This window comes from Diabrotica virgifera, chromosome 3 (assembly GCF_917563875.1).
Source record: "Diabrotica virgifera virgifera chromosome 3, PGI_DIABVI_V3a".
NCBI lineage: Eukaryota > Metazoa > Arthropoda > Insecta > Coleoptera > Chrysomelidae > Diabrotica > Diabrotica virgifera.
The window spans coordinates 216,409,582-216,436,546 of NC_065445.1; the positions used below are offsets into that span (position 1 = coordinate 216,409,582).

At 32.7% G+C, this 26,965-nt stretch overlaps 1 protein-coding gene across 1 annotated transcript in view; it reads left to right on the forward strand.

Moving 5' to 3' along the window:
* LOC114338156 (potassium voltage-gated channel subfamily H member 8-like) overlaps positions 1-26,965 on the forward strand; it is an 816,479-nt gene that overhangs the window by 378,214 nt on the left and 411,300 nt on the right. The window lies entirely within an intron of this gene.

Here is a 26,965-nt window from a genome sequence, read left to right on the forward strand (position 1 = left end):
AAACGCAGAATGAAAGATCACATCATTACCGAGGGTAGAAAGTTCCTAAAAACTTCTATAATATTTACTTTAATAAGTTACAGGGGTAAAAAAAGAAAATTTAGTGTGATTTTTAATTTCAAATATCCCATTCAAAAGAAACTTTTTATTTATTCTAAGAGATTTTCTACCCTCGGTAATGATGTAATATTTTATTTTGCCCATGTTTGCTCAGAATTCGAAAAAAAAAACACATTTAAAACACATTAAACATTTTGACTGGCGACATTTTGCGCGTACGCTATTCTTGTGTTTTTTTTTTCGAAAAATTCTGACTTTGGCGTAAAATGCAAATACTCAACTAAAAATGCCGAAACATACGCCAAATTTAGCGATTTCGATTAAATGTGAAGTTTTTTAAAATTGAACCTTTCCATTTTAATTTTATATGGCATAAGTAGGTATAAAATATCCATATTGATTTGCATTTGCATTGATATACCATTGTATTTCGTGATATATTTATAGCCTTGACGAACGTATGAACTTTCAACTCACAATCTAAATCTTATTTTAATCGAACGACTAGGATGCTACAACATTCCATATTTTTTGTTTTTCCAACAAGAAAAACTTTACCTAACGTTTATCAATGTGTTATAAAAATTTTTCAACACATAACAAATTTGTTTCTTATTTGAAACTCATTTATTCTTTCGTTTATACTAAGAAGATTGCGGTGGTAAATTTTTATTGTAATATTTTAGCATCGTACTCATATTCTTTCAATTAAAAAAGATTAATATTGTGGGTAATAAATAAACCGTGTTTCGGTAGTTGAAGTTCGAAAGTTCTTCAAGTCTATACAGAGTGGACCAACTAAAACAGTTCACCTCGATATTTGGCAGTATGAGTTAAATAAATTACATACATTCTTCTTTTTGTGTCAATTAATTTAATTCAAAATTATTTTTATTGGACAACGTGTGTAAATAATTACATCAATATTAATATTAATGAATAGAGAATTGAATAACCTTTCAAATGAGGTAGCACACAACCCCCATTCTCTATTAAAAAATAAGGTGTGGGGGAAGTGAAAGGGAGGGGTTGACAAATGACAAATGTATGTATCGTAAAAATGTGTCCCCCTTAGATCAAAAATGGACCTGTTTTTTTATTTTCTTAAAATCCAATAAATAGTGCCAAATATCGAGGTGGATCCTTTTCTTTGGCCCACTCTGTATATCCCAAACGCAACGGTATGTTAATTGGCTTATGGATATATTAAACTGGCATTCACAATATAAAATTAAAATGGAATTGTACATTTTGAAAGTATGTACTTGATAATATCATATTTCAATATGATAATATCATATTCAATATTTCAATTCAATTCAATATCATATTCAATATCATATTCAGTACTTGATAATATCATATTCAATAAGCTTTCATCTCATATTTTTTGCTGTTTTTGAGTTCAATGTCAAACCCATTGAAAAAAGGCCTCAAAAAACAATATAATTTGCAATTTTGCGTCATTTTAATTATTTATTTTTATGCTTAAAGTAAGCAATTTACGAAAGTATCATTAGAGTAACGTTGGTCTTAAAATAATCCGAATTATTATAGGTCTGAATCCCGCGTATGAAAAAAAAGTTGATTAATAGCAAGCTGAAACTTTGTCAATAGCTTAAGAGTGTCTAGTCTAACAAACTTTGATATATGGGAACACTGGAACAGGGGAAGTTTTAATTGCGGAACAGGTTAAATAATTGGAACGGTCAGACTGCGAAAACGGCACATGTATTTTTTCCGACAGAACAGACTTAAACTCTCCGAACAGAGATTAAACCCCCATGCAAAAATCAGACTGCTATTTATCACCAAATGGGCGTTTTAATGAGTGGAACATGTAGAACATGTCAAATGACAGGAATTATGACAGGTGATAAAAATAGCAATCTGATTTTTGCATGAGAGTTTAATCTCTGTTCGGAGAGTTTAAGTATATTTTGTCGGACAAAATAAATGTGCCGTTTTCGTGGTCTGACCGTTCCAAATTTTTAACATGTTCCACAATTAAAACTGCCCCTGTTTCAGTGTTCCCATATATCAAAGTTTATCCGACTAGACACCCTTAAGCTATTAACAAATTTTCAGCTTGCTATTAATCAACTTTTTTTCATACGCGGGATCCAGATCAATTAAAACAAAAGTAGTTTCAAAGTAAGGAAAGCATTTTTTAAATTTCTTATTAAATATAAATCTTATTAAAGAAAATACGTCATTAACTAAGAAATAAGTTGCCATGGAAAATTTTCTGTAAACTTTTAAATATAACATGTTGGCATTATAATGTATTAGTGGAGTCACTGAAGGTTTTCACCTCCGATTCTGTTGAGCCTTCATCGATTTTCATGAGAATTGGTGAGTAATTAGAAGATACTTCAAGGAATAAAGGTGACATGGTGCCAACTTGCGCTTTTACCCTGGGGGTGGATGCCACCCCTTCTCGTTGGTGAAATTTTTTTTTTTTTCAAATAGTACCAGAAATTGATAGAAGAGCAACTTGTTATATAAAGTTATTAACATAAATTAATACTTTTTGAGTTATTAAATATCAAAAATTTTATTTTTTCTTAAAAAAGATGCATGTTTTAAAGCTGTTCTTCACGTATTACTCAAAAACTCTAAGCTTTTGTAAAAAAGTTGTTATTACCAAAATTAAAGATAATAAAAAATTTAATACACTACCCACTTAAATAACTAAACTAATGTTATTTCAAAGTGAGTTATGGGTAATAGGTCTGGATCCCGCGTATGAAAAAAAGTTGATTAATAACAAGATGAAAATTTGTCAATAGCTTAAGGGTGTCTAGTCGGACAAATTTTGATATATGCGAACACTGGAACAGGGGAAGTTTTAATTGTGGAACTGGTTAAAAATTTGGAACGGTCAGACCACGAAAACGGCACATGTATTTTGTCCGACAGAACAGACTTAAACTCTCCGAACAGATATTAAACTCTCATGCAAAAAGCAGACTGCTATTTATCACCAAATGGGCGTTTTAATGAGTGGAACATGTAGAATATGTCAAATGACAAGAATTATGACAGGTGATAAATAGCAGTCTGATTTTTGCATGAGAGTTTAATCTCTGTTCGGAGAGTTTAAGTCTATTCTGTCGGACAAAATAAATGTGCCGTTTTCGTGGTCTGACCGTTCCAAATTTTTAACCTGTTCCACAATTAAAACTGCCCCTGTTCCAGTGTTCCCACATATCAAAGTTTATCCAATTAGACACCCTTAAGCTATTAACAAATTTTCAGCTTGCTATTAATCAACTTTTTCTTCATACGCGGGATCCAGACCTATAATGGAATGTATATTTTTTTCGACGAGTACTCAAATCTAAGTATTCAAGCTTACATAACGGGAAAACGATGCATTTGATAGAATATACTTGTTAAGCGCTTGTCAAAGTACTTCGGAGTACCTATCAAATGAGTTCCAGTAGAAGTTAATAGCAATAAAATTAAGCAAGTTATGATGAAAATAAGACTTACTTACTTTCCGTGTCCGGAAGACCAACAACTTTAAATTCTGTATTTCCAATGGTTGGCCACATAGATGGCCCTGTTATTTGCTAAAATTAAGTCTTGTTCTGTGCAGGTCTCTCTCATCTCTGTACATGATAGTAGATGCCGGATGGTCTGAACCGCGCCGCAGTCGCAGGTATCGTCCTCCTGGTATCCCCATTTTTTCAGATTACTAGCACAACGTGAAACGCCGGTTCTTAGTCTGTTTAGCGCTTTCCAAGTCGGATACGGTAAATTGTGTCCAGCAGCCATTTCCTCCGAGGGAGGAAAATGTGTCGCGGTAGTTGACGCTTGCCATAGGTGTATTCGGCGCGTCTCTGGCGCTTCGGGGATGGATCTTGATGTTTTCAGGAAGCTTTTCCGAGATCTTAGTCTGCTTGGCTGAGTTTGGTGGTCATATAAGGGGTGTCTTCGGTCCGTCTCCTGCTTTTCCCGTTCTACCTCTGACGTGACCTTCCTCCTGATTGGTGGTGGAGCAATTCCAGCAATGGGGTATACCTCTTCGATAGGTGTCGGTTTCAGGCAACCCGATATTATACGGACTGTTTCATTTGGAGCCACGTCGACGTTCTTTGCGTGAGCAGAGTTTGCCCATACTGGTGCTCCAAACTCCGCGGCCGAAAAACATAATGCCAAGGCAGAAGTGCGGAGAGTGTGTGGTTGTGCTCCCCATTTTGTATTAGTTAGCTTGCGGATGATATTATTTCTGGCACTTACTTTCTTCTTGACCAAGAAGTTGCCAAGATTCCGAATCAGCTTCCAGGCACGTCTGCTGTTTTGTTTCATGTCCAGACTCGTGACCAGCTTGCACCACCTTTCCGTTCTGTTGGCGGATATCGCATGTAACATTTCCTCCCCAGCCTGTATTGTCGCTTCCGAGAAAGGGTCTTCTTCATATAGCTGTTCGTATCTTTTAAGTAGGGGTTTAGATTCTTCATTGAGCCCCGCTATGTACTCAGTTCGACAACCTCTAGGGATAAATTTCCGTGATACTTGCTTTACGATTTCTACAAATTTATCGTATGAATCAGGGCAAGGTTCTAGCTGGGAAACTTCTTGATCCAATGTTTCAGAGAATTTTTCCCATTTTGCTTTAGTAAAGTTGAACCTTCTCTTGAAAGGAACAATTTCGTATCTGATTGCCGCGTTGGAAAGACAAATTATTGGTCTGTGCTGTGTCTTTGGGAGGGCGCTTCCAACGATTTTTGTCACCTTGTCTCCAATTCTGTCGCTGACAAATATATTGTCTGGGTTGTAACCTCTGCGCCATCTTCCGCTGTTGAACGACGCAGGCTGCTTTGGATCGTGAATAAGTTTTAGATTCATGCTTTCAGCCCATTTTTCTAGTTCTTCGCCATTGGAATCTGTTTCATTGTAACCCCACGCGACACTGTGACAGTTGAAGTCACCCAGTACGAATTTGATTTGCTGTGATTGAAAGTTATTCGGTTCCTCAAAAGCAAAGTCAGCGTTTGGTGGTTTGTAGATTGACGTTACTGTACAGGAGTTTATCTCCACTGTGAGGATCTCGATGTCATTTTGATCTGTTAGAGATGTGGATGCTACGTCGATATCTGGTCTGACGAAGACTGCGCTACCATATTGGTCGTGTGGTTTCTCCAGTATGAGTATTATGAAAATAAGAGAACCCTTTAGATTTTTTTAGGAAAAATTGAAAAATAGAACATACGCCATTTCCACAAAAATTAAAATTTGTAGTAATCCTCACAACAATTTCTTTAGGGTAACATACTTTATAATTTCAACAATTTTGACCGGTGGTTTAGAATGCATATTTAAAAAAAAGATATAATTTAAAAAAATCAGAATTTTTAAAATTATCGTACTTTTCATTATCTTTTGATAATAACTCCAAAATACTCAATATACGTAAAAAATGATACATAAGTAAATTTTAGTTTTTTCTGCTCCAAATACTTGACTCATTTTACTATTTCCGTAGTGTAAAAAATAACCGAGATAGAAACCTTTAAAATTTCAATTTTGCTGCGAGAACCATGTAATCGGGGCCATTTAACCTTTTATTTTTAAAAAAGTAAGAGGTTCAAAAGACTATATTCGACTTTTTTAATAGCTCTTGAAATCAGCTTTGAATTACTTTTTAGATAGATCTGATATCTTAAAAATTAACGGAGTTATTTACAAAAAAAAATTCATTTTTTTGGAAAAATTTTTAAAGATAAATTTTGAAATATTTTTGGTGCATAAATTTTAATGCTATCAACTTTTTCGAGGGCTTATTTGATAGGTATTTCTAAGAACTCTGACAAATATTTAATAAGTTTATGTTATAAAATGCATCATTTTCCCGGTATTTAAGCTTGAATACTTAGATTTGGGTAGGTTCTCTACCAAAGAAATATACGTTCAATTACCTATAACTCACTTTTAGTCTACATTGAAAGGTTTTTCTAGTAAGGAGTTTATTTTGTTTTTTATTAGCCTCAATTTTGATAATAATAACTTTTTTGTAGAAACCTATAGTTTTTGAGTTATTTATGAAAAATCGGTTAAAAACATGCAATTCTCTTAAGAAAAATTAAAATATTTGATCTTTAGTAACTCAAAAAGTTTTGATTTATTTTAATAACTTTATGTAACAAATTTTGCTTAGAATTTGTCCCTCTATCGAACTGTGGTGTTATTTTTAATAAAATAATTTTCACCCCCGAGGAGGGGTGGCATCCACCCCCAGGGTAAAAGCGCAAGTTGGCACCATGTCGCCTTTGTTCCTTGAGATATCCTCTAACCACTCACCAATTTTCATGCAAATCGATGGAGGTTCAACGAAATCGGAGGTAGAATAATAGCTCATATCCACCTTCAGTGACTGCACTATATCGAATAAAAAAGTTTTTGTTTGTGGGTATTTAATTGACCTTACCATATCCACTTCACATTCATGTCAAATATGTCTTATAATAAAAGTGATTTTGTATCACAATCATAATTTATAATGAGAATATAAGAGTCAAACCTTTTTATGAGAATGAAGGCACAAAAAATTCGCTTTGGATCAAAGATAAAATATATAATAATATAATATTAAAATAGAATCTCATTATATTATCATATCGTAATCTGTACATAGGGATTTCAGAAGAAAATGAAGGTAATAAAGTGTTTTATGAATATGAGTAGCTATTTTTACTACACGATTTTAATATCGAAACATTACGGTTTTACTAAAATTACTTCTAGAAAATATTGCTCCTTTATAAAATACTGGATGTTTTATTTAAATATATGATTTTTCTACAAACGTCTTAAAAATGCAGTTTTTAGCACTCCATGGAAGACTTAAAAATGTCACTTTAAAGCACTGGGCGCTTTAAAATTTTTACGGCACCGCAATTAAAAGTGAAATGTCAAAGTTTGAAAGGAAACGTCAAAATATTTATATTTCATTTTATTAACATTAATATTAATAGTACAATTTGCGTAATTTGAAAAATTAATTTCTTGCACTACAGTTTTACCATTTTCCATGGTTAAGGTGGAATGAGTAAAAATAACTGAATTTCCTGTCAAAGTTGAGCTAAGATCCGTAATAAACGATGCAATTTAAAACAATTTCCTTTCAATGCATTAAAGGTTCTTTAAAATTTAATTTAAACATTTAAACTATATTATTGCATTTTTAACACGTCTGTAGAAAAAATATTGTATGATATACGTGTTAAAAGTACATTTGAGGCACTTATGTGAATTTGAAGAATTCGCTTCGCTCATTCTTCAAACCTGCACATGCGTACCTTAAAATTGTACTTTTAACACTTATATCATAAATAACTATTAAAAATTATTCTTGATTATTATCTTAATTCACAAGCCCACACTTTGAGGAAATTCTTGGTGAATATAAAAGTGGATTCAGACCTGGGCGTTCAAGAGCATACCAGATTTTCGTATGTTTTTCTTATTCTACTTTTGGCATCATAACTGTGAATGCGTCTTTGCCTATCTGGCTATGTACTTCCATTTCAGATCTCTCTTATGCCCTTCTCCTCCATTGTCTTATGTTCATGGTTTTTGGGTTGTCATCTACGTCGTCCAACCATCTTGTTCTAGGCCTTCCTTTTTTTCGCTTTCCTATTGGCTTCCATTGCAATTTTGTTGTTTTTTATCTTCTTGTCTCTGGACATGTCGCGGCCGTGACAGTATTTGACTTTTCACTAATCTTACAATATTGTGACATAATTATGTCACAGACTGTTTTCAGCTCCCGCTTTAACAGACCCTAGTTGTTTACCAAGTAACCGTTTTATGATTTATGATGTTCTATTCCTTCTCGAGTTTTGGAGTAAATTCTTTCTTGTTTCTTGTAAATACTATTCGAGATGTTATTTATTTCTTGAACATTGAATGTTGTATAAATAGTAGGTTTTTGTAATTGTGTGTGTGTGAGAGAACCTGGCATCAGACAAAATCTATTTGCCACAAAACATGTAAATTCTTAATTACATTAAATTATTTCATATTGTCTATTTCTAAAACTATACCGCTATTTTTGAATTTCTGATAAAATTAATGATGGAATCTAATACCGCTTTATCTGAGGAAGAAAGGAGAGCTGTAATATTTAGTGGCAATGGACGCTCGTGACGAATTAGTTCTTGATACAGAATTGAAGAAGATTGAGAGTTCAGAGAACATTCTAGAAATATATGATTTAGATCACCAATGGATATATTGTCACAACTACAGACAGGAGAGTTAAGTATTCCAATTTTATATAAGTGAGATGGAAAGCGAGCATGGTTCAATTTTAAACGAGTCAATACTGACATGTGTGCTCTATTATAATTAAAGGTGAAATGAGGAATGTTTTTTTGAAGTGTCGGGTGAATTCTGAAATAATGGTTTGTAGATTTATTTGCAATTCTTTTGTAATCAGTTTCCCATTTCCTTTTGATATTAGGCTTGAGAACATTATTCAAATCTTTTAAATTAAATACTTTGTCAATATGGTGGCAATTGTGACTACTTTTTGCGGCTATATCCGCAATTTCATTACCTTCGACTCCGCAATGTCTTTCGTCCAAATAAACGAAAAAGTTTAAGTTTAACAATATTTTGTTTAAGATCCATAACTAATTTTTTAATGTTCAAAATTAAGGCATTTCGGAATTGGTTTATTGGGTGACCGCTAATAGCTTGTAATGCTGATTTTGAGGTTTTTGTAATTAGCAGTTGAGTTGTGAATTTGAAAACTTCGGTGATATCAGTCGGTGAATCAGATAAATTATTAGATTTAGTGTAATAAATAAATTAGATATCGTAGTTTGTACAATAGAGAATATAAATTCTGTGTTTTTTTTTTGTTTAGAAGTAGGTTATTAAAAATAAATAAAGTCAACTAAAACTAAACATTAGTGCCTAAAACATCATAGAAAAGTCGACTTTTGTAACAATATCATACCCATTAAATTAGCCGAATTGTAACAATGTTAAGAACTCAAAATGCATCACTATAAACTACATAAAAAATACTTGAAATCTACTGTTATTGTGATAATTAAAGAAACACCTTTGTCAGTCGAGTTCCAGGATTCAAATTTTCCCAAAGTTCCCCCAGTCCCAGAATAATATTCTCGACCTCGATTGAAAATAATCCTGTACTTTTTTCTGAAAATTGCTTAGCAACGGGCTAGTATTAAGGAAATGCATAGTTGCGACCACAAATTGAGCTCGTTTCAAATTAAAACTGCCTTAGCTAAAATTGAAATTATATACTTTTTGATAGGTTAACTATCCAGAAATCTTCAGTAAAAAGGATTTTTTTTAAATTACCGGATTTTCAAAATATCATTTTCTATTAAATTAGGAAAATATAACATTTTAACAAATAACACATTTATGAAAACACAATAATTTTAAAACTTATACCAAAATATTATGAACGTGGCCACCATTATTGTTTACCACTTCTTGAAGTCGTCTGCACCATAAATTGATAGCCCCATGCCCCATTTATTACACCCTGTTCAAAATTGTTCCAAACAAACTGCATTCTTCCTTCGACCTCTTCGATGGTTTCAAGTTTTTGTCCGTCATACAAATTTTGGTCGAAAATTCCTTAAATTGAATAGTCAACCGGATTTAATTCTGGGCTGTTAGGTGGCCACATCTCTGGCTCAATATAGTCCGGGCAATTTTCACTCAAGAATATCCTTGTACTGTGGGAAGTGTGCGAAGGCGCACCATTCTGCTTGAAAGTGTAATCATAACATACTTCTTCAATTTCAGGTAATAAATAAATGCTGCAAGATTTATTCTTGATAATAAGTTTTTGAATTAAGTTTTACCCCGGCATCAACAAAAATCAGACGAGATTTTCCCAACGTGGATTCTGCAACAGAGACCGTTACACCTTTTGAGCAAATTACTTTTTTCAATTAAAAGATGCTGTAGAGGAATTTCTCTCTTAAATTTTACGTCAGAATACACCCTATTATTTTGGATATTTTTACAAGGCCGCAAATAAAACATTTTTTCATCTGAAAACCATAGTTTTCGGTGTTCACGAGAGCCGAATTTTCTTAGTGGCAAATTACCTATTCCCAGTCGTTTTTCTCTTATATTGGCAGTAAGTCTTTGACAGTAAACTTTTTTAAATATTTTAAAATGGCAAACTTCTTTAGTGATTCTTCGAACTGATGTGCGGGAAATCCTAGTTTTTTGCCATTTTCCTTGTTCCAACAGATTGGCCAGGTTGCAAATTTCCTAAGACTACTTTAGTAATATTTTCTTTAGTTCTTGAGCTTAGCTTCCTTAGTCTTGACTTTTATGTTCAATAGAACGATGGATTTCCCTTAGATATCTTAAGAACTTTCCTATCGTTCCAATGTGCCAATTTTTCCCAGGAAATTCATTTACAATTTTCCTTGCACCATAATTATATTGTGTCCTCTTTGCTTAAAAGTGGCATTATGAACTGGAAAATTTACTTATTTAACTATAAATGTCAAATAAATTCCACGGCAATGTAAGCAGTCATGCCGTACCAAGTAAAATTAATGTATTTGAGCGTTTGAGAAATTATTAAGACATTTAACAAAAATTACTTCTAATATGAGGCAAAAACGATGGAGAAGATGTAATTTAGTATTAAGAGGGTTTCGTTCTGGTGAACATATTAGAAAAGTACTCGAATAAGATTTCCTAATTTAAGTAAAAATGATATTTTACAAATTTGGGATTTTTTTAAATTTTATGGCGAAGGCGTGTTCTGAACATTATTTAAATAAAAAAACGATATTTTGCGAATCCGGTAATTTTGAAAAATTTCCTTTTTACGGAAGTGTTCTGGATAGATAACTTACCAAAAGAGCATATCAGTTCAATTTCAGCTAAAACAGTTTTCACTTGCAACGAGCTCAAATGCACCGTTACATAAATTTTTTTATAAGTCAGACCCTGTACATTATTTTTGCTTAAATATTAGCAGTCATATTGCGGACGGTTCCATGACATCTCGTAACGTGGCAGTTCGTAACCGGGAAATTGGTAACGGACAATTCGTAACAGCGACAGTTCGTAACTATACTAATTCGTAACGGACAATTCGTAACGTCCAAATTGAATTATTCTGTTTTGTTAACGTGGAAACTAACTGTTGTTAATGATAATAAATGAAATTATGTTTATCAATTATCTAGCCAATCAGTATCGGAATAAACATTTTTAAAATTATAACCTTTTCTTAACAAAATGTTAACTTAGAAAGTTGGGAATGTCTAAAGACGGTTGTCGGCTTAAAGATTTCATGAATTCCTCTGTCTAGGTATATGCAAATTTAAGGATCAATAAGAGGGATAAAGTTTTAAAAATATTAAATATTGTTAAAAGTTTGTATGTGTTTAAATATTTGTTTATGTTTGAAGACTTTTAATATGTTCTGAAAAACGACATATAAAATGTGTTAAACATGTTTATCCCGATACTGATTCGTTAAATTGATAAACATATTTGCTATTATAACTGTAATAACAGTTAGTTTCCACGTTAATAAAACTAAACAGAATAATTCAATTTTGACGTTACGGATTGTCCGTTACGAATTTGTATAGTTACGAACTGTCGGCGTTACGAAGTGTCGCTGTTACGAACTATCGCCGTTACGAGTTGTCCGTTACCACTTGTCCGATTACGAATTGTCGCGTTACGAGATGTCTGGTCACGGTTGCGGACATGTTAAGCTATTAGCCCTGCAAAAAGAAATTAAATCGCCCAAAAGATAAAAAAGTTATTTTTAACTATAATAATAGGATTTATTTAGCTTTTTAGCTATTACATTACAAATAAACATTTACATATATTTAAACAAATATAACTTAAAAACGAAAAATCAACTAATTCTTAAAATACAATTTTTTTAACCTACTTTTGGAGACTTTAATATTTGGTGAATCTTTTATGCTAGATGGTAGACTGTTATATATTCTTAGTCCTTCAACAAAAAGAGTTTTTTCCATGGCACTTGTATTGAAATTTTCAATATGATAATTATCAAATCTTAAATTATACTGACCTAACAAAAGTTATCTTTTAATGACATAATTATTGAAGTATTGAGGAGCTTGCTTGTTAATAATTTTAAATATTAACACCAAACATGACTCAGTAATAAGCTGATTAACATCTAAAAAATTTAATGTTTCCAGCATAAAGTTTATAGAGGTAAACTTGCTACATCCAAGGACAATTCTCATAGCTTTATTTTGAAGCAACTGCAAACGATATACCTGTTCATTTGAACATGAAATAAACAGTGACATAAAATAATTAAAATGCAGAAATATTATTGTATTATACACAACCTTCCTAGACCATCGGGAAAGCCCTTTAGATATTCTAGAGAAGTAACCGATTTTTTTACCAATTTTTTTACACAGAAAATTTATATGTTTGGTAAAATTTAACTGTGGATCAAATAAAATTCCAAGATATTTAATTTCATCTACATAACTTATTATATCTTCGCCTATTTTAATACTAAAATTTCCTTGATTAAATTTAGAACAATTTATCTTAGTACCCAAAATCATACACTTAGTTTTTTGAGCATTTAGTTTCAATTTATTTGCCATCAACCAATTATTAAGAATATCTAATTCATCATTTATTGTTTGAACTAAATTATTAAAATCTTGTCCAGAGACAGAAATTAATGTATCATCTGCAAACAGATTTACAAATGACTTTTTAAGATAGAGATGTAGATCATTTATATATAAAACAAATAATAATGGTCCAAGAACGCTTCCTTGGGGAACTCCATATATAGTACCTATTTCGTCTGAAATATTATTATTTACTTTAGTTTTTTGACATCTACCGTTTAGATAATTTTCTAGCCATTTGAACACAACTCCAGTTATTCCATAATTTTTGCATTTCGTTAATAGCATCTGCCTGTCTATTGTTTCAAAAGCCCTTTTTAAATCTACAAAGGCACTAATTACTATTTTACCGTCATATGTTGAGTCCGCGAGTCTTTACCCGTGCGTCATTAATACCTGGAGAGATAAAACACATACTTTTTTTCTAGCATTATTCTCTTCCACGCATGAAACTCATGACAAACCAGCTGCCGTTTGTTATTAATTAAAAACACATGTTATTTTTATGAACCATCTAGACTCAGTGCATTGAAAAGAGATAGGTACAAAAAAAGACGATTCGGTATGTTTTCATATTTTAAGCACAACTTGTTTGACGTTTCTGCTTTGTTTACTTTTGTGGCTGTCAGTCAGTTGAATTTCTTGCAATTTTTGTCGATTTTTTTGCGTTTTGAAGTTTCTTTATATTACACAAACAGTTGTTTTCACAACTATTTTTATATTGGGCTTTGAAATTTTAAGGTAAATAATTATATTTTGGCAATTAATATTGAAAACATACAAAGCTAACGTCATTCACACAGTAAAGAAATGATTGTGTTTAGATTTCCGTCAAAGTGGGTACTTCAAATGTAGCTGTAATACTGCACAAAAATTTTGAAGCAAAACTTACATTTGACATTCTATAATAATATATATTTGATAACGTCAAATTTTATATTAAAACCCGTAATCGGAACAGTAGCCACTTTCTGTCAATTGTTGTTGCGTGAAATAGATTTCCGACTTATTTCGTATGCTTTAAATGATGACGCACGGGTAAAGACTCACGGACTCAACTGTATATCTTTCTTCCGTGTGTTATTAAATTTGATTTATAAACAGCAAATTATATTCATTTAAATAGTTAAATAAGTGATCATAAACTAATAATTCAATGATTTTTTCGATTATCGGAAGTAAATTAATCGGCCTAAAATCTTCAAACTCCTCTGGTTTACTTGTTTTTTGTACAGATATTATGGTACTACATTTTAATACTGACGGCAGAACTCCTGCTTGCAGGCAGGTATTAACTATGTTTAACAAAGGGTAACCAACCACTGAAAATATCCATTTCAACAGTGACACTGTCAAAATATCGTCACCAGTTGCTTTATTTTTTAAACTACTTACCACTTTATGCAATTTACCAAGTGAAATGATGGGAAAAGGATCAATCTTAGAAACAATATCAAGCTGTATTTCAGAAAAATTTGAGAATCTAGGAATATTTTGAGCAATCCCCTCAATACTATCAAAGTAAAACTTATTTAAGTCTTTAGTAACATTTAACCTACTATCTAATATGCTAAAATTCGATGTATTATTACTACTATTTACAATTTCTTTTAAAGTACTCCACATTCTTTTACTGTCATAGCGACATTGATCAATTTTTTGCTCGTAAAATATTTTTTCCTTTCTTCTAATTAAAGTAACAACTTCATTCCTCTTCCGTTTGTACCGTTGAAAACCTAATGGATTATTCCTATACCGAAATGTTGAAAAACAGATATCTCTTTCTCTTTGTAAATTTCGTACTTCTTCATCAATCCAATAACTACTATCAGAACGAAATTTATGTTGGGTTGGTGCTATCTTATCCAAACTGCTTCTGATATTATCTAAAATGTATTCATACAAAACGTCAACATTGGTAGACGAATAATTCCAATCTTTTCCAATTAAATTAATGTTAATTGCTTCAATTTTCTCAAGCGTATTATATCTTGAAGATACCACTTTTAAATTCTTTTTTGCACAAATATTAATGGACGTACCAATAATGTCGTGATCAGTAAATTTCGGAAAAGTTCGGTCAGTTTCTTGAAGTTTACAATTTGTGATAATTAGATCTATTAGAGTTATGGAGTTGGCAGTAATTCGTGTTGGTATTTTAACTATTTGTTTGCATCCAGCTGCTTGAATAATATTTAAGAGTTTAGTCCCAACTACAGAAACATTTAACACATTTACATTAAAATCTCCCAACATTACAATGTCATTTGTACCGGGTGTCCCAATAAGAATGGCTCTCGGCCATATCTCAGGAACCGTTTATAGTAGAGCTTTGAAATAAAAAATTTTGTAACAAAAGTTGCCTCAGGACAAGCCTGGAAATTATTTTCATAATTGTGGGTCCACCGCTAGAGGGCGTAATTGAATATCAAAAATAAAAAAATCTAAATTTTACAAAATTTTTCTAATGAAGGGGCACTGGAAATCCGATTATTGTATTCTTCATCAAATTCTGCGCATATTTGATTTAACAAGTTTAACTCTACCTTTGCAAATAAGAGGTGGGGGTGAGTGGGAACCTTGTTATGAAAAAATGGCTGTAGGTCCGGTTCTGCTAAATCAAATTTTGAAAACTTGGTCTTGTTGAAGACAGATCTTTTTTTTCAATGTAAGCGTGATAATTTTGAACCATCCTAATAAGTAATAAGCCAGCTGGGAGGCGTTATTTTAATGTTTCTCAGAAATCTAGTTTTCTTTGGAAAATATTAAATACAAGTATGCATTTTTAATCATACTTTATAAAATTAGATTAAATTATCAATAGAATAGCGAAAACCGCATGTCGATACCTTTTTTTTATCTCAAGATATCTCGAGAAACGTGTAAATTTTATACATAACTGTTACTATCGCCGGTAAACTAAGTTAATGACAAGTAGTGTGCTGTGGAAAAAAACAAAATAACATTTTCCAGATGTCAACGTATAAAAATGTATTTAATTAAAACATCAATATAAAGAGAAACAATACTATTTAAATTAAATATAACACAGAACAAAAAGAACTACTTAGTGACGACCAAAATATTCAAATTGTTGCCCATCATACACTACTCTAGGATACATTATTCAGAGAATACTAAACGCCATTCAAAGCATATCGAGAGCAGAAATTGAGACTGCTGTTCAATCTACTCTTGAAAGAGTAAATGTTTGCAACGAAAATGATGGGCAAAAATTTGAACGTTTACGTGAACATCACTAAATAGTTGTTTTTATTTCTTTGTAATAGGGCTTTTCAACGCTTCTCATTTGTTTCGAGCCTCTGTCATATGCCGTATAATCCGTGTACCTATAATATTAATATACGAGATATGAACGAGGCTCAAAACAAATGAGAAGCGTTGAAAAGACCTAATATACGTTGAAAGCTGGAAAATGTTTCTTTGTTGTTTCCATAGCACACTACTTTTAATGAATTTCGTTCACCGGTGACAGTAACAGTTATGTTTTTAAATTTACACGTTTTGTAAGATATCTCGATATAGAAAAAAGGTATTAACATGCGGTTTTCGCTATTCTGTTGCTAATTTTGTCTTATTTTGTAATATGGTATTAAAAATGCATGTTTGTATTTAATATTTTCCAAGGAACACTAGATTTAAAAAAAAATTAAATAACGCCTTCTAGCTGGCATAGTACTCAGCAAGTTGGTTCGAAATCATAACTTTTACATTGACGAAAAAGATCTGTCTTCAACAAGATCAAGTTTGCAAAATTTGATTAAGCAGAACCGGACTCACAGCCAGTTTTTCATAACAAGGTTCCCACTCACCCCCACCTCTTATTTCCAAAGGTAGACCTAAACTTGTCAAATCAAATATGCGTAGAATTTTATGAAGAATACGACGATCGGATTTTCAGTGCCCCTTCATTAGGAAAATTTTGTAAAATTTAAATTTTTTAATTTTTGATATTCAATTACGCCCTCTAGCGGTGGTCCCACAATTATGAAAATAATTTCCAGGCTTTTCCTGAGGCAACTTTTGTTATAAAATTTTTTATTTCAAAGCTCTACTATAAACGGTTCCTGAGATATGGCCGAGAGCCATTCTTATTGGGACACCCGGTACACATTTCTTCTAACTCAAATAATTCTTGAAGAAAATCAAAAAATGCAGCACTAGATCCATTTGGTGATCTATATACACCACCAATAATTAAATGCTTTTGACCAACCGTTACTTTAATAAGTGTGCACCAATAATCCATTTGAATTGAAAATTGTTTCAATTCTCGTTAAATAATATGACTACGTATATAACAGATTACCCCTCCAGTGTGTCTGCTAGTGGAATAATTTACAGAACAATTGTAACCTTTTATCTGGTATTCAGCTTCAACAATATCATTAGTTACGTGAGTTTCCGTTACAACTACAAGAACCGGTTGAAAATCTGTTAATAACTGTTTTAACTCACAAAAATGGGTTGTTAGACCTTCTATATTAACACATAAGATTAAACCATTTGGATTTGAATTGTTCTGATGACTTACCGGTAGTTGCTAGATGTATTTCGTTCTGGCTTTTGCTTGGTCACATGCTCGCTTGTAAGACACGCATGTCGTATCGAAGACTGAATGATTAAATTTTATTCCAGGGATTTTTAAAACTTCGTGCGCATACTTACAGTTTGTACACTTTTTTTCATCTTCCTTACACTCACTGCTCTTGTGTGGACCAGCACATTCTGCACACACAATATGGAGCACTGTACTAGTGATGTAACGAATATTCGTATTCGCATTCGCATTCGCGAATATTCGCATGTTTTTGCATATTCGCATTCGCATACGCATTCGCGAAATTTGTGCGAATGTTTTGCGAATATGAAAACCAGAAAAAAAAATAATTTTAAGATAATATTAGGTTAATAAAATCAAAATCTATTCACTTCTCATCTTTTTTTATTAAGAAAAGGTAACTTAACCTCAAACCTGCAGCTACTCTCAAATGGAAATATGCAGGACACAACAGCAGACAAAGAAACGGAAGATGGAATGAAGCGATAACTCACTGGAGACCTTGGGACTACAAAAGAGGAAGGGGCAGACCACAGACGAGATGGTCGAATGACCTAAAGAGATACGCAGCGACCAGATCGACAGCATTAGCACTGAACCGAGAAGAGTGGAAAAGTAAGGGGGAGGCCTACGTTCAACTTTGGACAAATGAAGGGCAATAGATAGATAGAACCTAACCTTGTATAATCACATTATCAGCCTTCACTTTTTTTTATTATTTGGTATTATGTAATAAAGCTTAAGATTCAGATTGATTTACACTAAATATCAATTAACTTTTCATTAAAAATTTAGGAAACATTACAAAAATAGAAACAAATTAAAAAAAACTGGACATTCGCATTCGCATCCGCATTCGCGAATGTCAGTAGCAGATATTCGCATTCGCATTCGTATTCGCGAATGTTAAAAAATGACATTCGTTACATCACTACACTGTACAGTGTTCGGCTTTATGGTTAAAGCGCCAACACTTAAAACACTGTAACACGTTAATATGTTCGTACACACGACAACTTTCCCAACCAATGAAGATCTTCTGTTTATTGATTAAGTGCTTAAGAACATCTGCAGAGGTTTCAACAATAACACTATAATAATTTTTATTTTTAGGGACGTATTTTTTAATAATTTTTATCTCGTTGGTCGACAACGTTTCTAAGAAATTTTGTTTTTTAATGTTATTTAAAAACACAGTTTCATCAACCAGTTCATTTTGTTTAACCCCCGTAATTAGAATTTTTGGGTTTATCATTTGCGGCGTTTCAGTATCATATTTCTCCGATAATTCATTAACAACGGCATGTTGAAGATTTTGCAATGATTCTTTATCTTCACATTCAATTAGTAATCTACCTTGGCTGACTGGTTTAATTTTAGAGACTGCTACAAAAATATCTGCCGGTTTAATTTTTTGTGCCACTTCATTTTTAGTTTCTTTACTGGTTTGATTAATTTTAGGTTTTATTATCAACGATGACTGCCCTCTTGATACTACAGCTGAATAGGATGCTTTTTCTTTTGGTCACTATCAACTTTTACAGCTTCCATCACTCTTTAGGTATCTTCTTTTAATGATTCAGTTTTTGTCTCTACAGTTTTTATATAACTTACTATTTTAATTCTTTCATCCAACCTAATGACACAAACATCACAAAACCAGAAAACATTAGGAGAGTCATTAATCGCTTTAGTTACTGTGTCCTTAACTGTAACACAATGATAATGATACAAATTTTCGCAGAGTTTACATTTAATTCGTTTTGTATTAACGATAAAATTGTCATCACAATGAGTACATGTACCCGCCATGACGACTAACGACCAGCTGAAACTAAAAAATGTACTCCTTTATTTCGGCCCAGAGTGTAGATAGAAGGTATAGAGAAATTGAAAAAGTTTATTAGAATGTCCCTCAGAGTGTTGTGTCTCTCTCCCGCGAGACAGATTTCTCTACATCGCCTGAGGCATATCGAGAAGTAATTTTTCAATAAAATTTTATGTATTTTAAACTATGCAGCTCTTGCTGCAGTCAAATATTTCGCGAAATGAACATCGGATCGAAAAACTGAAAAATACGTGTTCAATCATTTTCGAAGATCTATTGAATGACAGCAAACACGAACCCCCACTCCACTCCTGGAGATGGGGTGGGGGTAACTTTAAAATCGTAAATTAAAAGCCCCAGTTTTTATTGTAAATTTTGATTCCTTACGTTAAACTAATAGCGCGGCAGATTCGTGCAATATATTATAAGAATTGCACATTTAATGATACAAGCGTATAATTTGGTCCACATATACTGCACAAATAAAGGTTCAAATTTAGATATGAGGCCATCTCAGATTTTGCCTTTTACAAAAATGGCGGTCAGTCAAAATGGGCGACTATACATATATGACTCATAGCACGATATCTTTTGAATGAAAAGTCCGATTTCAACCAAATTTGGTACGTAGGTTCGCTTTGTGATTTACAAGATCGATGCCATAAACTGGAAGAATCGCTTTACCAGAAGTTTTGTTTTTACTGGTTTTTTATGTAAAACTATTTTATATTATGTAAATAATTTATTTTCAATTTTTTCACCCTGTATATATTAATTTTTTAAAATGGTAATACCACTATTGAAAAGAGCGTAAGAATATGTTTTAGAAAATATTTTGAACTTTGTAGTTATGTTACCATTTAATAAATGCATAACGTATCTTCACATGTACCTTTATGTGGCAGATTCGTGCATATATTATAAGAATTATTGTACATTTAATGGTAGAGTCATATAATTTGGAAAACATATACTACACATACAAAAGTTCAAATTTAGATATGAAGCCATCTCAGATCTTGCCTTTTACAAAAATGGCGAGTATTCAAAATGAACTGAATGAAAATGAATACATATGTGACTAATAGCACGATAACTTTTGAACGAAAAGTCCGATTTTAGCCAAATTTGGTATAGTTTCTTTTTTTGATGAATAAGATCGAGGTCTTGAACCGGAAGAGTCGGTTTACTAGAAGTTGTGTTTTTACTGTTTTTTATGTAAAAATATGTTGTTGTTTTTTTCAATTCTTTTACCCTGTATATATTAATTTTTCAAAAAGGTAATACCGCCTTTGAAAATAGTGTAAAAATATTTTTTAGGAAAGATTTTAAACTTTTTAGTTATGTTAATTACCATTTAATAAATGCATAACTTATCTTCACATGTACCTATGTGCGGTAGATTCATTTTGAATGCCTGCCATTTTTGTAGAAGACAAAATCTGAGATGACCTCATATCTAAATTTGAATCTTTGTATGTGTAGTGTGTGTGGTCCAAATTTTATGCTTTTACCATTAAATGTACATTTACCATAATTGGACCACGTTATGTAATAACGGATTAACCGCCAAAAGTCCAAAATCGAGATAATAGTGCCATCTTGCAGCTAGGGTGCAAATCTATGTATAAAAATATGTTTTTTGTAAAAAAAATTTAAAAAAAGCTGTTTTTAAATGCCTGTATTAAGCGACATTTTTTATTTTATTAAAAAAAATCTCACATTAGGATTTGTAATATCAAACTAAACGCCAGTAATGGTACATAATCCATTGTCATAAACAAAAATCCGCATCTTTTTAAGTGTAATAACGAATCAAGCGCCACGAGTAGTCGGTTAATTCTTTATTACAAAACATAACATATTTACTAACGTTTAAGATATCGAATTAAAAGATATCCTTTGTCAGGTAACATCAGATTAAGCGCCAAATATGTCTCTTAATCCGGTATTCGGATCTTAACTCATGCATATCTTAAAAAATCATTAACGAATTAAGCGACATTTGATCGAATAACATTTAAAATATAAATTATTTTTAAAAAATTTTAAACACATGTAAAAGTCTATTTACATTTGCATTAATATATTAAATATGAAACATGTCAGTACTATATTTTAGAAATAGTACCAAAAACAAATTTAAAATCTTTAAACCGATTTATCTCAAAACTACATTTTGGCGCTTAATCCATTATTACATAACGCGGTCCAATTCTTATATTATTTGCACGAATGCGCCGCACATAGGTTCATAGGTACATGTTAAGATACGTTATGCATTTATTAATTGGTAATTAATATAAATAAAGAGTTCAAAACATTTCCTAGAAAATATTTTTACGCTCTTTTTAACGTCGGTATTAACTTTTTGAAAAATTAATATATACAGGGTGAAAGAATTGGTAAAAGAACAACATGTTTTTACATAAAAATCAGGAAAAACACAACTTCTGGTAAATCGATTCTTCCGGTTCAAAACTTTGGTCTAACACATCAAAATAAGAATCTATATAACAAATTTGCTTGAAATCGGACTTTTCGTTCAAAAGTTATCGTGCTATAAGTCACATATGTATAGTCGCCATTTTGCATGCCCGCCATTTTTGTAAAAGGTAAAATCTGAGATGGCCTTATATCTAAATTTGAACCTTGATATGTGTAGTATATGTGTTCCAAATTATATGCTTCTACCATTAAATGCACAATAATTTTTATAATGTTTGCACGAATTTGCCACACATAGGAACTTGTGATGATACGTTATGCATTTATTAAATGATAATTAGCATAACTAAAAAGTTCAAAATATTTTCTACAAAATATTTTTACGCTCTTTTCAATTGCGGTATTACCTTTTTGAAAAATTAATATATACAGAGGGAAAAAATTGAAAAAAAACATATTTTTACATAACCAGTAAAAACACAACTTCTGGTAAACCGATTCTTCCGGTTCACCATATCCCTCTTGTAAATCAAAAAGAAAACCTATATACCAAATTTGGTTGAAATCGGACTTTTCGTTCAAAAGTTATGGTACTATTAAGCACATAAGTATAGCCGCCATTTTGAACGCCCGCCATTTTTGTAAAAGACATAATCTGAGATGGCCTCATATCTAAATTTGAACCTTTATATGTGTAGTATATGTGGTGCAAATTATATGCTTGTATCATTAAATGTGCAATTGTTTCACATATCGGCCGCACTATAAGCAACTTTTATAAGAGACATTTTTTGGAATCGGGGCAGATGGTGCTATAATAGGAAAAAACTATTTATCGTGATACCATAGGTAAATCATAGAAACGATCTAATATCTTAAGAAATGCACTATAAAATGAAATACCAAAAAATACGTGTTTAATATTTTTCAAAAGCTATCGAATATCACCAAATATGACTCTCCTCCAAACCACCTGGAGGTGGGGTGGGGGATAACTTTAAAATCTTAAATAGGAACCCCCATTTTTTATTGCAGATTTGGATTCCCCATAAAAAATAAGTAAGAATTGTTGGTAGATGGCGCTATAATCTAAAAATTACGATTTATTAGAGCCATCTCTCAACAATTATAAAAAATGTTTCGAATAAATGGTACTTATTCTTTCATGAGGAATCCAAAACTGTAAAAATAATGGGGGCGTTTTTAAGCGCCTATTTAAGCATTTAGAGTTACCCCCACCCCACCTCAAGGGTGTGGAGTGGGGTGGGGTAATTCTAAAATCTGGGGGTCGTGTTTGATGTCATTTAATAGGTTTTTGAAAAATATTAAACACCTGTTTTTTCGTTTTTCATTTCGAAGAGTATTTATCAAAATATAAGTGTATGTATGTAAGTGTATTTATCTCACGATAAATCGTTTTTTCCGAATATAGCGCTATCTATCCACAATTCCGAAAAAAATTTCGAATGTAAGTTGCGTATAGTTAAGCAATCCAAATCTGCAATAAAAGCTGGGGGTTTCTATTTAACGTTTCAAATTTACCCCCTACCCCACCTCCAGGCAGTGGAGTGGGGAGTCGTGTTTGCTCTCATTCGGTAGATTCTTGAAAATTATTGAACACTCATTTTTCAGTTTTTCGATCCGATGTCCATTTCGCGAAATATCTGACCGTTCCGCTACTTTTGGGACACCTTATATAAAGAAATGAGGGCGAGTCTTACAATACAAATATAAAAGTAAATGAATTCCTTGCAATACGATCCAAAATTATTGAAAACCTCGCGTGTGTTCCACTAGTGTGAAAAAATGAAAACATAAAAGTCGGATATTGCTACCGTAGAGCCATTCCATTGCCTCAGGAGTTAGTTCTAGGCGAAGCGATAAAGCACTAAAATCGGCATTACCTCAAAAAAAAAATAAAAAAAAAAATAAAAGAAAAAAAAGGAACTTAAAATTCTTTTTGCATTCGATTCGTGAATGCGCCAGGAAACTTTGTGACCCCGAGCCATGATATAATATTGAAAAACTGCATACAAAAAAATGCATTCTTAAAGTGCATCTCAAACAGACAATAAAAAAATTCAGAACTCGTCAATTCTCGGCGGAAATGAGTTCAATTTTGTTACTCTGGGGTTTTTGGGGTCGCTTAAAACGAATGTGACATCGTAAGTGATCTCCGGAATACCTGATACCCAGGGCACCTACTGTTTACCTCGTCATTAAAATTCATTAAAAAATTAGTCAAAAATCTTAGGTTTTTGGGGTCACTAACGACGAATATGACATCGGAAGTGATCTACGGAGTACCTGGTGCCCAGATTACCTACTGTATACCCCGGCTTGTGGGGTTCTCGGCAAGAAAATGTATTAAAAAATTAGTCAAAAATCATTACTTGGGGGTTTTTGGGGTCCCTAACGACGAATATGTCATCGGAAGTGATCTCCGGAATATTTATTGCACAAGGTACCTCGTCTTCTGGAGTTTTCGTTAAGTTCATTAAAAGATTAGTCAACAATCATTACTCGGGAGTTTTTGAGTCGCTGACGACGAATATGACATCGGAAGTGATCTACGGAATACCTGGTACCCAGGGTACCTACTGTTTACCTCGTATTCGGGAGTTTTCGGCAAATTCATTAAAAAATTAGGCAAAATTTATTACTTGGGGGTTTTTGGGGTATCTGACGACGAATATGATATCGGAGGTGATCATCGGAGTACCTGATGCCCAGGGTACCTACTGTTTACCTCGTCTTCCGAAGGTTTTTGGCAAATTCATTAAAAAATTAGCCAAAAGTCATTATTATTTATTAATCGCAACAGGCCTTGTAGGCCTAGGGCTAAAATGTTTACATTTCTGATTACATAAATAATATAATAAATAACTTAGTATAACTTACATAACTTGTAAATTTTATTTAAATACACTTCAGCCTTTTTATACACTCCTTCACCACCTCTCTCCATCTCTTTCTGTCCAATGCTAGTTCTTTCCATCTCTCAATGTTACTTTTCTTCAAGTCTTCATATACACTGTCCTTCCATCTTTTCCTTGGCCTGCCTTTCCTCCTCTTTTGTATTGGTCTTCGTGAGAGTACCATTTTTGGCATTCGTTTACTTCCCATTCTCTCTATGTGCCCCAAGTATCGTATTCTCTGTGCTTTGATCGTCGTCGTAATCGTTGGCTCTTGATATAGTTCTTCCAATTCTTTATTGGTTCTTCTTCTCCACTGACCTTCTATTTTCACACCTCCATATATTGCTCTTTGCATTTTTCTCTCCCATCTTTCTAATAGGTCTGTTTCTGACTTTTTGAGCACCCATGTTTCACTTCCGTATGTTACTGTAGGTCTGATAACAGTCTTATAAATTCTTATTTTTGTTTTTCTTGATACGTATTTGGATTTCAATAATGTGCGTAATGCTCCATATTTTTTATTTCCTTTAGCTATTCTTGCCTTTATCTCCCCTTCTTCATGACCATTTTCATCTATTTTGGCTCGCAGGTAAATAATTTCTTTGGCTCTTTTGCACGAGTATGTTTTTTCTCCATCTATTTGTACTATGATGTTATTCTCTTTTTCTTTTTGGATCTCTCCCATTATCATATACTTTGTCTTTTCTTCATTTATTTTAAGTCCGAATTTTTCGGCTTCCGTTATTATGTTTTTCATTAACTTTTGTAGTTCTTTTTTGCTTGTTGCTAATAGCGTCAGATCATCTGCAAATGCTATGCATTGGTGGCCGTTTTTAAATATCGTTTCTTGCATGTTTATTCTGCTTTTCCTGATTATTCCTTCCAATGTTAGATTGAATACCATTGTTGATAGTGGGTCTCCTTGTCGTAATCCTTCCTTGGTTTCAAACTTTTTGAATGTATACCCTTTCCAAGCTATTTCGTTTGTTTTGTTTTCCATCGTCATCTTTATCATCCTAACAATTTTACTTGGTATCCCCAGTTCTTTCATCAGTTCGTACATCTGCTGTCTATTTACTGTGTCGTAAGCCTGCTTAAAGTCTATGAACAAAGCATATAGTACTGTTTTATGTTCGTAACAGGTAGTCTGTATTTCTTTTAAGGCAAATATTTGGTCAGTCGTTGATCTGTTGTTTCTAAAACCTGCCTGGTATTCCCCCAGTATTTTTTCCAAATAATGACTTAACCTTTTTCTTATACTTTGTGCCAAGATTTTGTAAACTATTTCTAATAGTGCGATGCCTCTGTAGTTTTCGCATAGCATTCTATCACCTTTTTTATGTATAGGGCATATCCTTTCTATGGTCCACTCTTCTGGCATTTTTTCTACTTCCCATATTCTTTTTATCAGGTCATATATCTCTTTCTGTAGTCTTTTCCCTCCTGATTTTATCATTTCGGCCGATATTTCTGTTATTCCTGGGCTTTTGTTATTTTTCAAGCTCTTTATTTCGTTCTTTATTTCTTGTTCTGTGGGTATTTCTATTGCTATCTGATCATCTTCAATTTCATGCCAAAAGTCATTAGTCACGAGATAAACAGTAGATACCCTGGGGCACCAGGTAATTTGGAGATCACTTCCGATGTCATATTCGTCGTTAGCAACCCAAAACCCCCCGAGTAATGATTTTTGACTAGTTTTTTATTACATTTTTTGCCGAAAACTCCACAAGACGAGGTAAACAGTAGTTACCCTGGGCACCAGGTACTCCGTAGATCACTTCCGATGTAGTATTCGTCGTTAGTGACCCTAAAAACCCCCGAGTAATGATTTGACTAATTTTTTTAATGAATTTTAATGACGAGGTAAACAGTAGGTGCCCCTGGCACCAGGTACTCCGGAGATAATTTACGTCATATTCGTTTTCAGTGACCCCAAAAACCCCAAAATAACCAAATTGAACTCATTTCCGCCGATAATTGACGAGTTCTGAATTTTTTAGTGTCTATTTGAGATGCAATTTAATGCAGTTTTTCAATATTATATCATGACTCGGGGTCACAAAGTTTCCTGGTGCATTCACGAATCGAATGCAAAAATAACTATGTATTAAGATCCGTCTTGTCGTTTTTTTTTCGGGGGTTCAGTGCTTTATTGTTTCGACTATTCGTGAATTTCGTTTAAACTGCAATCGAATCGTGTGGCTGGACATTGTTGGGTGATGTGAACTGTTTGTTCAGCAGCATTGTATTTCTGAATACTCATCGATTGTGAAATTATTTGGAAGATTGGTAGCAGTTCTTTTTGGAGGGTTTCGGGATCTCAGCCGCAATTGGTCCTGGTTCAGCTGATTGATTTCGATATTCATTAGCAGTGAAAGATTCTTTTGATATTTCTGGTATTGAGCTGGAATTGAATACCGGTTTTTAATGTTATGTACTCAACGCATAG